This window comes from Falco biarmicus, chromosome 2, assembly GCF_023638135.1.
Source record: "Falco biarmicus isolate bFalBia1 chromosome 2, bFalBia1.pri, whole genome shotgun sequence".
Taxonomy (NCBI): domain Eukaryota; kingdom Metazoa; phylum Chordata; class Aves; order Falconiformes; family Falconidae; genus Falco; species Falco biarmicus.
Genome location: NC_079289.1, coordinates 35,447,612 through 35,462,429, shown reverse-complemented (window position 1 = coordinate 35,462,429; position 14,818 = coordinate 35,447,612).

The following is a 14,818-nucleotide window of genomic DNA, read 5'->3' as shown; positions in this document are numbered from 1 at the left end:
GAGCCATTTTAGTGCAAATTAAAACAATTTATCTCATCTAACCTGCTTTACACTAGAGAACTGTAGAAACACGCAGGCTCCACTGGGAAAGTGGTGACTTGTGAATGAACTATTAATTTCACAAACCATTCAAATTTGAAGGAAGACCTTGTGGTAATTAAGTCTTTACTCATCTGTTCAACATAAGGATTTATAACATGTTTAGCAGGAGGAAAAATAGCAAATTTGGACCAACAAAATAGAAAAAATTTCATATAGCACAGATGACGACATGTATGTACTCTGTGCCATAATGTTACAAAATTCAAAAGCTTTTTTTTACCCCTGTAAATAATTAGATTTCTGATTATTCTTCTGTTCTATAATGAAAAGAATGCTAGTGAATTACTTGAAATTATAGCCTAAGTGTGGAAAGAAAGGAGAGTAATTTTGTGGTTGGCAAGGACAGATGAAAGTGGGAGGTATGAAACAACATTCAAATTCTGCATTAGTGAACAATGGAAACACCTCAGCAATTTCAAACACCAAAGGAAGTGAAAAGGTGGGACGCAACACACAGATCAAGTTCCAGCAAGGACATACAGAAATAGCCTACAATTTTTGAAGGGAAACTTGCTAAATCAAATACCGGTGATTATAGTCTACTAACAGTCTAAGTTGAAGTTCTGTGGGGAAGTAAATACTAGGGAAGTTAACTCAAAAACTTCAGAATAAGGCAGTGCTGGAATTCAGGCACATTGTCATACCACTACAGGTAAACAAGTTACCATATATCACAGAAGCCATAAAAGTTTTTTGTGAGCATTTTTACTCCTGGAAAAACATTATATATTTTGATGTTGTTTGTACTCCTTCAATTATGTGCTACTGCAAGTTGAATTACATTGCATTTGTTGCAGGCTTACAGAGTATGCATAGGCAGTTCCTACACAGCAGCTGGCAATTCGTATCTTCATAAACCAAAGCCGTGTGACTGTGGATCCAGTCTATAAAGACAGAACAGGAAAATGGTAGAGGGAAGGAAAACTAAAACAACAAAACAGTTATACAAAGAAAAAAGTGTTCTTTTATTAATCTCTTCCTTACATTTTGTTTTTATTCTGTTTGTGATAAACTAAAGCCACTGACATAGCCATTGTCTTTGTGACAATTTATTGGTAGAGGGATCTGATCCGTGCAGGCTGATTCCACTTTCAGCTTAGGGCTCTTACCATGGCAATACCCCTTCAGATGTTTAAGTGGTGTTAGTCACATAAAAGCAACTTTGCAGGACTGAACTACAGAAGTGTTGTACATTGAGACATTTTACTTGTTTTAAAGAACACATGCCTGTGTTTATCTTGAGTCTGATAGCACAAGAGCTGTTGTGAAGAACACTGGCTGCTTTATAGAAGGTATATTCTTTGCTTGTAAAGGACTGTGAACTGCCAACTAGAGAAGCTTATCAAAGACCAGTAAGCAGAAAGTGACATGAAAAGCTTCTGTATAAAGCAGAAGAGCTGATCTCTCTCTCATGGACTTTGAAAATAACTTGTTTAGCTCTTTCAAAGCATTTATAAGGTTTGGAGAATTAGTGATTCCCAGCTGTGATACTTTTCTTTTAGCAAGTCCAAGAGGTGTCATTGAGCTATAGAATTTTAAAGGTTGAGTTTTGGTTGTTTTTTCTGGGGGTTTTGTGTTTTGATTTTTGGTTGTTTGTTGTTTGGGGTTTTTTTTCTTTAAAACCCTGAAAGCTCTTGCATTTCAACAAGGTGTTGTTAATTTACAAAGGAACAAAAGGAAGTGGGCCTTATCCATGATATTAAATAAGGTTGGTTCAGTTTATTCTATTTGCAGGAAAGTGAAGCAAAGATTATTCTTTGTCACTTAGATGGCAGAAAAATGTGCAGTTGTGAATGCAGTAATGTGCACAGAGGTACAGCCCAACTATTTATGTTGGCTTTTGAGAAAAGGAGGGACACTGTACAATTAATCAGGATAGATGAATTACACTCCAGACATACTTCTTTCCCTACTGACTGTGAAGAACATCTAGACAAGCAGATATCTACAATGGGAGCATCTGAAGTGAACTGGAATGAATAGAAATTATTTTATTAAGATCTGTGTTCACTACTTATTCCTTTCATAGAGCTGTACTAGCGTCAGTAGATACTCTGCCACCTGTAGAATATGCTGTTTCAGAATATTTTGTGTGTACATTATCCTTTGAAATAAAAATACAGCTACACACAATTTTGTCTCTTTCAGATCTTTTGCTCCATGCTGAGAACCAATCTTTGTAAAAATCTTGCATTTGATAACCAGTGACTGGACAGAGAAGATCCTATGACAAGGAACAAAAAAAATAGAATACAATAAAGTGTTTTGACACAAGCAGAATAAAAGAGCATTTAGTAAAAAGACTCAAGGTAAAGGCTTATTTTTGATTTCCAAACTGTCTCAGAAGATAAACAAGAAGATGAGGTCATATGGGGCCAATGGATCTGTTTCCAAGGTAAAGTCCACAGAGAACTGATGATGAGGTGGCTTGAATTGCTTCATCAGCTGTTTGCTGTTCAGAAACATCCAAATGTTATTTTCCTCCAGTTGTTCTCCACTGATGTAACATTTGTTAGACCCTGACCTAGTTTGCAGGTCACTACTGTTTTTATACAAATGTTATATGTGTCCATATTTCTTCCAACAGAATGCTTTTAAACCTTTATTTTCTTTTTTTTCTTTCCACTTTTTTTTTGTTGTTTGCTTTTTTTTTTTGTTTATTTAATTAAACAAACCAGTTTTAACATATGCTTAGTTGTCTCTAGCACTCACTTCGGCTTTTCACTGCATTCACTTCTACTCTTAGCTGGTATCATCCTCCCTTCAAGATTAGAATACTTTGGCATCTGCATGTAAAACAATAGTACAGTGGTCATTGTTGAATTGTCAGTTTGTATAATTGCTATATTACACTTTATATAAGCCAAATGTGGGGGTTTTTTGTTTGTTTCCCAAAGAAAATATAACTTTAGTGTAGCAAGTACTCTGCTGGCAAATTTTGACATTTTAATGAAGACTACAATCTTTCCTTTCCTATATTGTGCAGATCAGAGACAATTCTACATCACAGCAAATCCAACATGGTTTACTTATTCATCTCAATGACCACAAGAATCCTGATCCCTTAGGCTTGGCTTTTTTAGAGTGATATACCTTCATTTCCTAATGACCTCATTTGGAATTGTAGATGTTTTGTTCCTCTGAATATCTGGCTCAAGGCCTCAGAAGCTGCAGACCTAAAATGTCATCATTGTCTCAGTTGACTAGTCATTACACACATTTGACTTTTTATGTCTACAAAATGAATTTGTTTTTATTTCCCCTTTACGTTCACCCTCCACAGTCTTTGAAGTAGGTTATAAGTGTCTGCTTTATGATAAGACACACACAGATATATTTGGAGATTAATAATTTAAATATATGGAAGTCATAATTCCCTTAAAAAGGTTATTTTTTATTATTATTATTAATTGTGTTCCAGGATAGTTTTATTAATTGTATGTAAGTACCCACATATTTAAAGTAAGGTTCAATCTGTTCAAGTCAGGCAAATAAGTTACACCCACATTTTCTGAACCTCAAAATACACTACTGGTAAACTAAGTTTTCTATGGGACAAGGGGGAAAGACAGGTGTCCTGGAAGGACTCCCAGCAGAAATATGCATATCACATAGATTATGATCATAAATGCCCACAAGTTTAAAGCAAAGAATAATTGATTTAGAACTAAAGGTACCATTTTGAAAGCTATACCCTTGAGAATTTATCAGCCCTCTTACACTCTTCCATGTACTGAAAAAGTAAGATTTGAATTCCTGTGTCCTTCCATTTAAACTTCAGTATCACTTGAAAGTTGATTTGCCTCACATTCCTGAAGTTTAATCCATAAACTATAAAAAGTATTGTTAGACAATGTATAAATATATTACACTTTATGTGGGAAGGTATTTAACAGTTTCTGAAAACAAGAACTGTAGCCACACCTTGCCATCCAATATAATTCATATGACCTTTCCTAAAGAAGCTCAGAGTAAATCAAATATTGAGTTGTAGATGAATTGCTCAAGTAATTATAGACTTTATCTCAGTTACTAGCAAGCAGTAAAGGAAATATTACGTTGCATGTTCTTGCTGTACAAAAAACCTGGTGCTTCTGAGAAATTTTTGGACTACTGCATATGGGTCTATCTGCTGTATAAAGGTAGTAGGTTGACTCCAGCCAGCAGCCAAACACCTACCTGCACTGGTCAGTTTGGGACAGCTGTCCCTCCTACATCCCTTCCCAACCTCTTGCCCACCCCCAGTCTATTAGGTTTTGGCAGGGAAACAGGAGGGAGAAGAAAGTCTTGATGCTGTGCAAGGCCTGTTAAGCAATAGCCAAAACACTGTTGTGATTTAGCCACAAATGCAAAGCACAGCAACATATGGGCTGTTATGAAAAAAATTTAACTCCACCTCAGACAGACCCATTGGAACGTGCAATCTGCTGGAGATGTAGAAGGGAAGGGACCCTAGCCAAAGTCTCTTGGTTGGTTGCAGAAGGGATAATGAGATCTGCTAAAACAGAATAACTGGTTAGGTAAAGATTATCTTATAAAATTACAAACACTTCCACAGAATAACTCAGTATTTTACAGTTATGAACATTACAACATCTACTACAGGAACAGTAATGATAATATTTAACTCTGCTTTAGCTTGTAGAACCATATGATGGGGTGGTTAATGCCTCGTACTAACCATCCAGACTTATGGGTTTCACTGTCATACTTTTATCTTGTTGAGGATTGCCCTTAGCTGATCCATTTGTAAATGGGTACTCAACCATTTTGTCATGAAGTTAAGGTAAACATCATACTAGCCATTTGGTCATCTTTTGTGCACCTGGCTACAGAACTGGAGCTGCTGCACACAGTTTCAGTGCCTTACTACCTCCCCAGAGAGCAGTAAAAGGCATCTGACCTGTTTTCCACTCTTTGATATTTTTTTGCATGTTTTTATGCTTTATACTGTTTCCCTTGAGATCAGGGTGTGATGTATTAACTTTGGAGTAGGGCCAGGCTCAGAACAGCCTCGGTAGAACAGGAGGAGAAAATAGAACGAGAAAAGGACAGGGAGATCCCTTAACAGCTACCATCAGGGACAAAACTCAGTTTAGGGAAAATTAATTTAATTTATTGTCAATTAAAATAGATTTGGGTAGTGAGAAACAAAAAGACAAAACCACATCTTTCATCCTTCTTTTCCCAAGCTCAGCATCACTCCTTCTCTCCCAGCTCCTTCAATCCACCCCACTTAGTGGCACAGGAGGGAGGGGGACTGTCATCAGTAAATGAGGGCTCCTCTTTGATGCGTCTTCCTCTTTAGACCTTCCCTCTTCACCCATCTTGGCTCTCCCTATGAGCTGAAGTCCTACAGAAAATATCCAGCTGTTCTAGTTCAGGATCGTCCATGGCCTGCAGGAGAATGTCTGCTTTGGTACCTGCAGCAACTTCTTCTTTCACCTTGGTGTCCCCTGTGCTCTTCCTCATGCTCTTTTTTTCTCTCCATCTCTCTCCATCTTGCATTTGCTGCCTTTTCTTAAATATATTTTCTCTGAAAAGCCACCATCTTGGCTAAGGGGCTCAGTTGTATCCTGCAGTAGGTTGGTTGGAGGCAGCAGGAACTGTGTCTCACAGAGGCCACCTCTTCAGCTTCTGCTGCCAACAGATGAACACCTGCACCCAACACAGGGAAGAAGTGAAATTACAATCTCCAGAAGGAGATGAAATAACTTAGTCCTTCCATCTGTGAAAGTCAGGAGATCAGGGAAGGAATCAGTCAGATTTAGTTTGGTTTATGGGACACTTCTGGACAGCAACCTATTACAGTGGTTTAGACTTCATATCCACTAGATTTCACCTTCTACTTCCATTATATATATATATATATATATATGGTTTTTAAATTCTGTATTTTCATATGTAGAACCTCATAGATAATAATACATTGGTGTTAAAATTGCTAACTTCATACTAGCTGGCAAAAAAAGGGTCAGACCTTAGCACTAGTGTTTCCTCTTCTTCCTGTGCTTTTCCTTCCCCTTCCTTTCCTCAGATGACAGGCCAACTATCCAACAGCAGCAAGTGCAAGTTCATGTAAAGTCAGTGTCTAAGAAACTGACATTCAATCTGATACTTCCGTTCTCAGTTTTGGCAATGATTTGAATATATTGCACAACTCTTCCTAAAACTTTTAGTAGTTAACTTTCCAGTGGAATATAGACCACGTATTTGTAGTTTCCCATGTTATTCTCAAAATCTTTTTATGGGCAGAAAGGAGAATACACAGCACATGGGAAACCAAAGATTTATTGTTAATATAATTAAGAGCTTTTAATTATTATTAGTTACAATGATACTATTGCTTTCTCAGTCTTTAATGCAAAACAAATCTCGTTAACAATGCAACAGGTGAAATCCATTATACAAGGAAAACTTTCAAGTATCTGTTGTTTTCAGGGTCCTCTGGGTCCTGAGGTTTAGATGAGGGTGAGAAACATGAAGGTTATCAGCGTTCTGAAGTGTTCTCTTGGAGTGTTATGGTAGTAATGATAGGGTGCGTGATGTTGCTGTTGATAGTTTCCTCTTCCTTTCTCCAAAGTTTGCTTGAGACCATTTTTACATGTTTTATAGCACTTTACATGTTGATCTTTCTTCACTGATCTGAAACTCCACGTTACCTCTGATTTTAAAGCATATGGTGAACACTTGTTCTTTTTCCTTAATTTTACCCCAATGACAATTTTTTCAAGCTTTTAATTTCATATTAGTATCATTAACTGGCTGCTACCGAGTTGCTGATAGCCCTGAGGTTTCTAGGATCATCCTGAACTAACACCTTGAAGCAACACCTTCAAGGACTCTGCTGTTATCCCGACTCAGTCATCCTTTATATTGCATCTCAGTGACAATGCAGAATTAATTTGCTTTTACATAACATAAAAACTTGATAGTTTTATATTTACCATTTTTAAACAATACTTGTTACACCAGATGTATACAAAACTCAGCAGAAGTAAAACAAACTAGGTAATAGCTGCTTATTAACAATTCTTGTTACAACTAAGCAAGCTAAGATAAAGCTCCAATACAGCCAAGACAAATCTAGATAGAGCCAGAAATTACCTGACCTGAGGTCTGGGTTGTAGTTTCATAGCAAAACTGTGGCCCTTTACCAGCAATGGTATTTATTGAGCAACGTTACATTAAAGCGTTTTAAATTTTGCATCACATTAATACTCATGGAAGAAAAGTAAACCAGACCAGTTTTTATCTCTAAAGGGAGCCAAACTGATAGTTCTTTGTACTAACAGGAATATAAAGATATGGAAATCATTTCAGTAAGAAGAAAAAATTATTTACACAACAAAAGCCTGAGAGTAGGACATGATTCTTGATGACTTTAGCATTGGAAATTATGCTCGTTCCTCGTAAATAAACCGAGGACAAAGGTAGTTAGCAATTGCACACATGCTTCTATGATTGCTGCAAAGATATCATTTGATCTGTCAGTATTAGACATTGTGGTATTGTGATCAATGCCAACAACATATGCATGTGAGAGCTTTAATAAGATTTTAAGAAGCAAAAGAGAAGCATCTTTTTCACTGTGAGAAATGTTAGAAATTGACTATGGAGAGGAGAATAATTGCATAGTATTTTAATTGAATGCATGTAAATCTCAAATAACCTTTTTTTTTTATTATTTTCAACTGTGACCTACAGAGACCAACAAGATGATTTTGGGAGAAAGGGAGAAAGGTTGGTATTGGTCACCTCGTAACAGGTTCCTAAGTGTTAATCCTAGTAAGTAAAGCAAAATGAAAGCAATGTCATTATGATATAAAATTTACTGGTATGAGAAGAAGGAAAAAAAAAAAAAGAGAGAGTTTTGTATTATTCATAAATGAATTATAAACATGAGGAAGTATCTCAGGGATACTATGGGCTAGTTAGCCTATAGCTGGTAGGAACAACCATTAACAGAAATAATCCACAATTAAACCTTGCTAACAAAATACAAGGAAAACTAACCATTTTATTTGAATCTCCCTATATGCATTGGAAGGAGGTGAGAAAACCTGAGAAAAGTGTCTGCAGATATAAAACTGAAATCTTAGCTATGGGCAGCAGCTAAAAAGCAACAGGTAGAGATGTTAAAGACACACCAAAAAAAAGGAACTGGAAAACTAATAAAAACTGATAAGAACAAAGGATGAACAAAAACTTTGGTTGTGGGAATAATGTGCACTTTGTACTTGATGCTGAAACTACAAGGAGTGCTACAGTATACTGTCTTCAAGCTCCCAGCACTCCCAGGATGTTTAGTCAGTAGACTAGATATCTTGCTTATGTATCCCTGCTTAGTTTTCCATAAATTGCAAATATATCCAATAAAGCTTGTTTGTTAGAAGATTGTCTTTGACTTGGTTGTTGACTGCTCATCCAGCCAATTTACAGATGGATCATGAAAAATACGTTGGAAGGTTAGTGATCCAACTGTCATAATGCACAAGCATTAAAGAAAGCAACAAAAGGAAAACCAGAGAGGAACTATGGAAATATGTTCAGAGCTGAAATAAAGATCTGAGATACTCAGACAAAGGAATCACAGGTAAACTCCTGAGTGAAAGGATAGGAATGGAAGATCTAGAGATACAGCTTATCCTGCCAACTTCTACTTTTTTATTCTAATTTAAACTTTAAACTATAAATTGACTGAATTAAGCCTCTTTTATGTCAATCAGTCAACCAATTAATCTATTTATCTGTTTATATATATATATATAAATAAAAATAGGCATTATTATATATATATATAAAATTAGGGATTATTTTGACTGCCTAATTATGTGTATAGTCACACCACACAAAGCCTAAGAAAGAGCTGTGACTCTTTGGACTCCCTGTGTTGAAGAGCAGTGATTACAGCGGTGCTGCAACTAGTCTGTAATGAAGGTGGATCCAGCCTCAGTGAAACTGGATAATAGAGTGGAGGACACTCATCACAGATTCTCAGCAATAACCAGAAAACACATATTCAGGCTGGAAAAAGCTCCATTCTTCACTATAGAGAGTTATAATGCAGCTCAGTAATATCTGAAAAAGCATTTCTTATCCCATTAAAATGACTGCCTTTGGATTTATTTTTCCTAACCTGGGTTTCTAAAAGGCAGTCACTCTGCATTTCCTTTGTAGTCATCGAAATAGTTCTGATGAATCACTCTTTGAAGGAAGCTATTTGTGTTTGCTAACTATAAACAAAGCCAAGGATTATTAGATGAGAATTAGACATCAGTTTTTGAGATGTCTACTGTTCATTCCACCCACATATTGGAAGGAAGTATATGACACAAGTGCATTTAGCGAATCTGGTATAAGTTAATAAAATACAATAGTGCCAGCTTTATACAGAAATGAACAGAAGGTATAATGGAAATCAGTACATTTCCTTGTCCATTTCATATTCAGTGATGAATAATTTGACATAATTTTCTAATGAAGAATGTCATTAACATTCAGGATGGCATTCATCTTTCTTACCTAACTTACTAACTACATCCGACCTAGTCATGCCCGACCCCTGTACAGTATCCACTGTAGTCAGTTGACAGAAATAGTATGGCACAGTTCATATAAATACACCCATATTCACTGATGATTATGTATATTGTACCTGAAAATTCCTGTTACTTTCTATGGGCTATGAAGAGGGCTCATAATGATCAGCCTAAGTAGACATGTGTAATCTGCAGACATCAAAATTTTTTTTAAGAATTCCAACCTCAGCTCCGAGGGATTTTACTTGATAATTAATTACCTTACTCATGTTGCAAGATTTAGCAAAACATGAAGCAACTACTCTTTTTTAAAAAAACAACAAAAACAAACACCAAAACAAAACACCTGCTATATAATCTCCCTTTGCCTTTAATAGTTTTAAAGTGTTCTCACTGAAGATGAGGGGGAAACTGCCATGACTTTGGGAGGATTATTTGGCACAAGTTATTCAAAGATTGAAAGGTCTTCAATGAGAAAAGAGGAAGCCATAAATCCAAGCAAAAGATCTGTCTACAGAGGAAAATAACACAAAAGCTGCTCGTTAGGACTGCCTTTGCTTCTAGTTTTCATGCTATAACTCAAATGAAAAGTAACGCAAAAATTAGTCAGCTCTGTTTGCACTTGCTTGCCAAAATATAGATAGATAGTTAAAGGAACACCTGTTGTTGTGTAGACAAGCTGCTCTGTAGAAATTAATTGCAATTATTAAGAATAATCCTGTCCTGGGTCAGAGATGTAATGACTTAAATTCCATTCTAGACACTAATCAGACAAGTCTTTCCTTCTCAAGACTGTAAAATCAAGAAGTCTACTCAGTTTGATGAAAACCTCTGTGATGTTTTTACATGATGGAACTGTTTAAGAGAGATGTTTGTTTATAGTTAATGTGGTTTTTGGTTTTTTTTGTTTTGGGTTTTTTTTTGATCTCTATGAGATTTTTGGTGCAATGTAGGAGGGAGTTGAAATGTTTTCCAAAGCAGAATGTAATTGCTGGTTACTTCAGGACACATTCTGAGTGTATTCCAGTATATTTCCCATCATATCTAGTTTTGTTTATTTTATTTGACAAAATATCTTTGGAAAGTCCTGAGTGCTGCAGACAAAAATGCACATTCTGCTGGGTTTTCTTGTTTGGTTGTGGTTTTCTTTTGTAACAGTGGTGTTGCCGTGTCCATGTTAATTGCTAGATTGTATTTATATTTTTAGATATATGTAGAGGAATTATAGAGGACTGTATAAAAAATTTATTTGTAAAAAGGTTGTAATGATTGTTAAAAACATAAGGTATGAAATATTAAAAAGAAAAAGAAAAAAGGGGGAAATTTAAAGAAATTAAGCTGAGTTAATTAGCATTGATAACATACAGCTGTGGGTTGGCTTCAGGGGCAGCGGGTTGGCTGATGTAGATAAGGTGCAGCTGTGGCTGGTTCTGCTAAGTGGTTGAGAGTCAATGAAGAGAGAGCAGCCGAGGAAGAAGCAGAGAGAGAAAGAAGCAAGAGAAGAGAGGGTGGGCCCTGGATGAGGTGAGACAAGGAGCAAGCAGCAGAGGGACTGGCATGAAGAATGTGCTGGTATGAGATGGTAAAAGATCTTGCTGCAGTCCACTAGTATTAAGAGTGCTGTGACAGATATAGGTAGTTTATATGAGTTTTTGCACAGTAAAGATTTCTGAAGTTCTGGAAGATATAACCCCTTCAAACTTCAAGCCTCATATTGACATAGGGATATCAGGAGAATTTCTTCTACTAACTGAATAAAAACCAATATCAGGGTTTTTACACACTTTTTTTGGCCTGTAACAAAGTTTAGAAAATGAATTTATGTCAAACTAGTTCCATAATTACCCAGGGTTTTTTTTTTATTAACATTTTCTTCATAGTGCTCACCATCAACTAAAGAGGCAACTTGCGTTAAGTCTTGACATGTGTCAAAAGTAGGTAAAACTTTAAAGAAGGAGAACATTTGGTATTTCTACATTTTATAAATTACCAGACACCAAAAAAACTTATATTAAGTTGGAGGTCACTAGTAGGATCCTTGCACGACCTGGTAGTAGGGGGAAATATCCTTTGTGTTAGACAAAGGAGGAAAAGTATTTAACATTTCTCACTAACTTTCAATTTTCCACTCAGGCTTCGAGTTCCCCAAGTGCTTCTCTCTTTACTTTTCTTTCATATTTCTTCCTCCCTAGTTTTCCTTTTAACTTGTTGTCTTGGAGTAGGCTCAAATCTCTTTTTTCCTAAATTAAGTTAAAAAGAGTTGTTAAAATTAATAAACCTTATTAAATAAGAATAAAATTATAAACCTCGTGAAAGGGTCTTTGTACTCCTGAAAGTGATGCAAGTGTCTTGCCTGCTGCTCTCTAATTGCCCAATTTTAATGATCTAATGTAGGCACTTTACATATTTTCTCAAACCAGCTTCAGCTGCATAGTTTCTAAGCACCTTTCAGAGGTGTTTTAAGAAATGTGACTAGCATTTTGGATGTGTGGTCAGTTCTGCCTTTGCCCCTTACTCAGGTTACTCCTTCTGTATATATTCAGTAAAAATTCCGCTGTCTCCCAGACAGCTGTATTTCTTTTCTTAATCAATTATTATTATCTTTCTTTTAATTAGGTTGTGATTTTTTTCCAGTGAAAAAAAGGTGTTCATTTGCTGGATACAGAGAGATACTTGGCAGTCCTGGGTTAACAGTTGGATCTGATGATCTAAAAGGTCATTTCCAAATGTAACGATTACATGATTCTGTGATTTTATATACAGTCTCCTACCAGAAAATAGTTTCAAATCTAGGTTAAAAATTCTGAAAAAATAGTTGGAAATGTTTCTTAGGATTGATACATAAACCCAGTAATGACAGACTACCTTTTCCAACAGTATTCTTCTGTTTGCATGAGATTATAAAAATTTAAGTCTGAACTAAATTCCCTTGACTATCTGAAGAAAATTTATCTCACATATATCTGTTAGTAAAACAGAATCTTTAAGGATTAGTTATTGGTGTCTGAGGAATTTCTGTTCAGATTTTCATATTATAAATAAACCTTAAAGAACCAGATCCTCATTAAGTCAACATCCCAGTCATAACAACAGAATAAAACCTCACAACTTCTTTAAAAATGAATCATAATAATAATAGTTATATAATTACAACCATAATCAAAGGAGAAAGAAAACCACCTTCTCTCACATTTGCAACAGAACACTTTTTAGAAATAATGTTTCTTTGGTTTTGTTGTTGGTTGGTTGTTTTGTTTGTTTAAATTTCTTAAAACTTAAAATTAGAAACTAAAGAAGAAATTGAACTCAGGTCTTCCATGTCCTAACAGCTAGTCCTGGCTGGAAAAACAGAATATGAAAATGCCTCATTGCCTTAGTTATTTGTTTTGTGAATGTTAGTTAAATACAGACTTTGCAATTTCTGTCTAAAAGACGTACATGGAAAAGAGATGAGTGCAAATAATGAAATTATTTCCCTATTGTTACCACTGACCTTCTCAATTTTAGTAAGAAACATGAAAGTGGCTTCTACTTAGTGTAAAAAAAATTTTCTTGTGTTTGTTTTGTTTGGGGTGGGTTTGTTTTTTGGTTTGGTTTTTTTTTTTTTCTTACATTTAATACACTAGTCACACTCAAATCCACCTGTGAGATATTGTTGCTGCTCCTGGATCCTGCTAGGTGCTAGTGTCTTATACTTCAAGTAAACTTCACCCAAATGGCCTGGAAAACACCTTGAACTTTTTCTAAAACTCTACTTTTATTATTATTGTTATTAATATATCATGCTGAGTTTTTGTACAGTATTCCAAGAAAGAAGAGAAGCAGTCTGCTTTAAGCTTTTTTGGATTCCCTTTCCCTTTCGCTGGTTGTTTTACTTTTTAAGTTTTGGGTTTTGATGCAAATTTAAGAAAATTTTCACCCTTGAAAAAAAGTCTTTAAGCTTTTTCATATAGTAGATTTTTTAGGTTTTATAGTTTTGTAGTTTTTGCCTACTTTTATCTATTGGGTAGTGTGTGTAGTATTCTCTGCATAAAAGTGAAAGAAACATTGAAATGACAGTAAAGAAAGCTGACAAAGATCATGTAACTGACTCCTGAGCCAACCAGGGGTACTGATTATCTTTTCCTTTAATAAATTCAATATATTAAATTTCAGAGCATAGTTAATCATCAGATATAAGCAACTATTGACTAAGTCACTGATTTTTTCAGGCTGGAATTGACTTTCAAACTGGAAACTACATATTGAAAAAATGAACCCTAGATTAATTTTTCTTAAATTTATCCTTATTAAAACTACCTATTTAAACTGTTCTGATTATAAACAGCCAAGGGGGGGGGCGGGGAGGGGAGGGGGAGGGAATGGCACAGTAAACAAAGCTTATTCTTAATAGGTGACTTAAAAGCAGAGCAGATCTTAGAGCAGACATAGACTTCAGATGAATAGTCAAATGAATCACACCCAGCATAATGATGAAAGAGGTGATTCCTCTGAATATTAACTTCCATTGTCTGTTTCTCTAAAAATTCACTGTACTGGGGGTGTTCTCACCTAGTGCTGAAAGCAAGCCATTTCTTTTGGGCTGTATAATCAACAGCTATACCTATTTCAGAAATATCTGAGTTTTCAAACAAATGGGGTAGGCTATTTCACATCTGTGAGAGTGTCCAGAGATTTTATAAACTCTGAAACCTGCTTCACACTCATTAACAGTTATAATAAATCTAATTCAACACTATTGTGCAGTGAAATACACAAAACAGTTTTGTGTTCCATATTCACAAGCAAAGAGAAACTTGCATTCAGATAGGTTGGAGAGAAACTTAAACTTCTTTTGTTTTTTTGGTCACAAGATACCATCTGCCTCCATGACAACTATTGTTTTTAAGCATACTTGCATGGTATGTCATTTTGGTTGGTTGGTTGGTTGGTTTGTGGTTTGGGGGGGCGGGTCGGTTACCAACCTTATTTTATACATAATCCACATTTTTAAGTTTAGAAACACCACAGCAAAATTAGATGACATTCTCTTAAGATCTTACTCTGAGCAGATAGTACATAGAACTCCTTTATGAAATATTCTCTAATAAACTCTTTGACACCTTTATTGAAGCACACAGAGACTAAAGGTAAAAGCATTTGCCTGAATATAATTTAATATCAGTTTCCAAGGT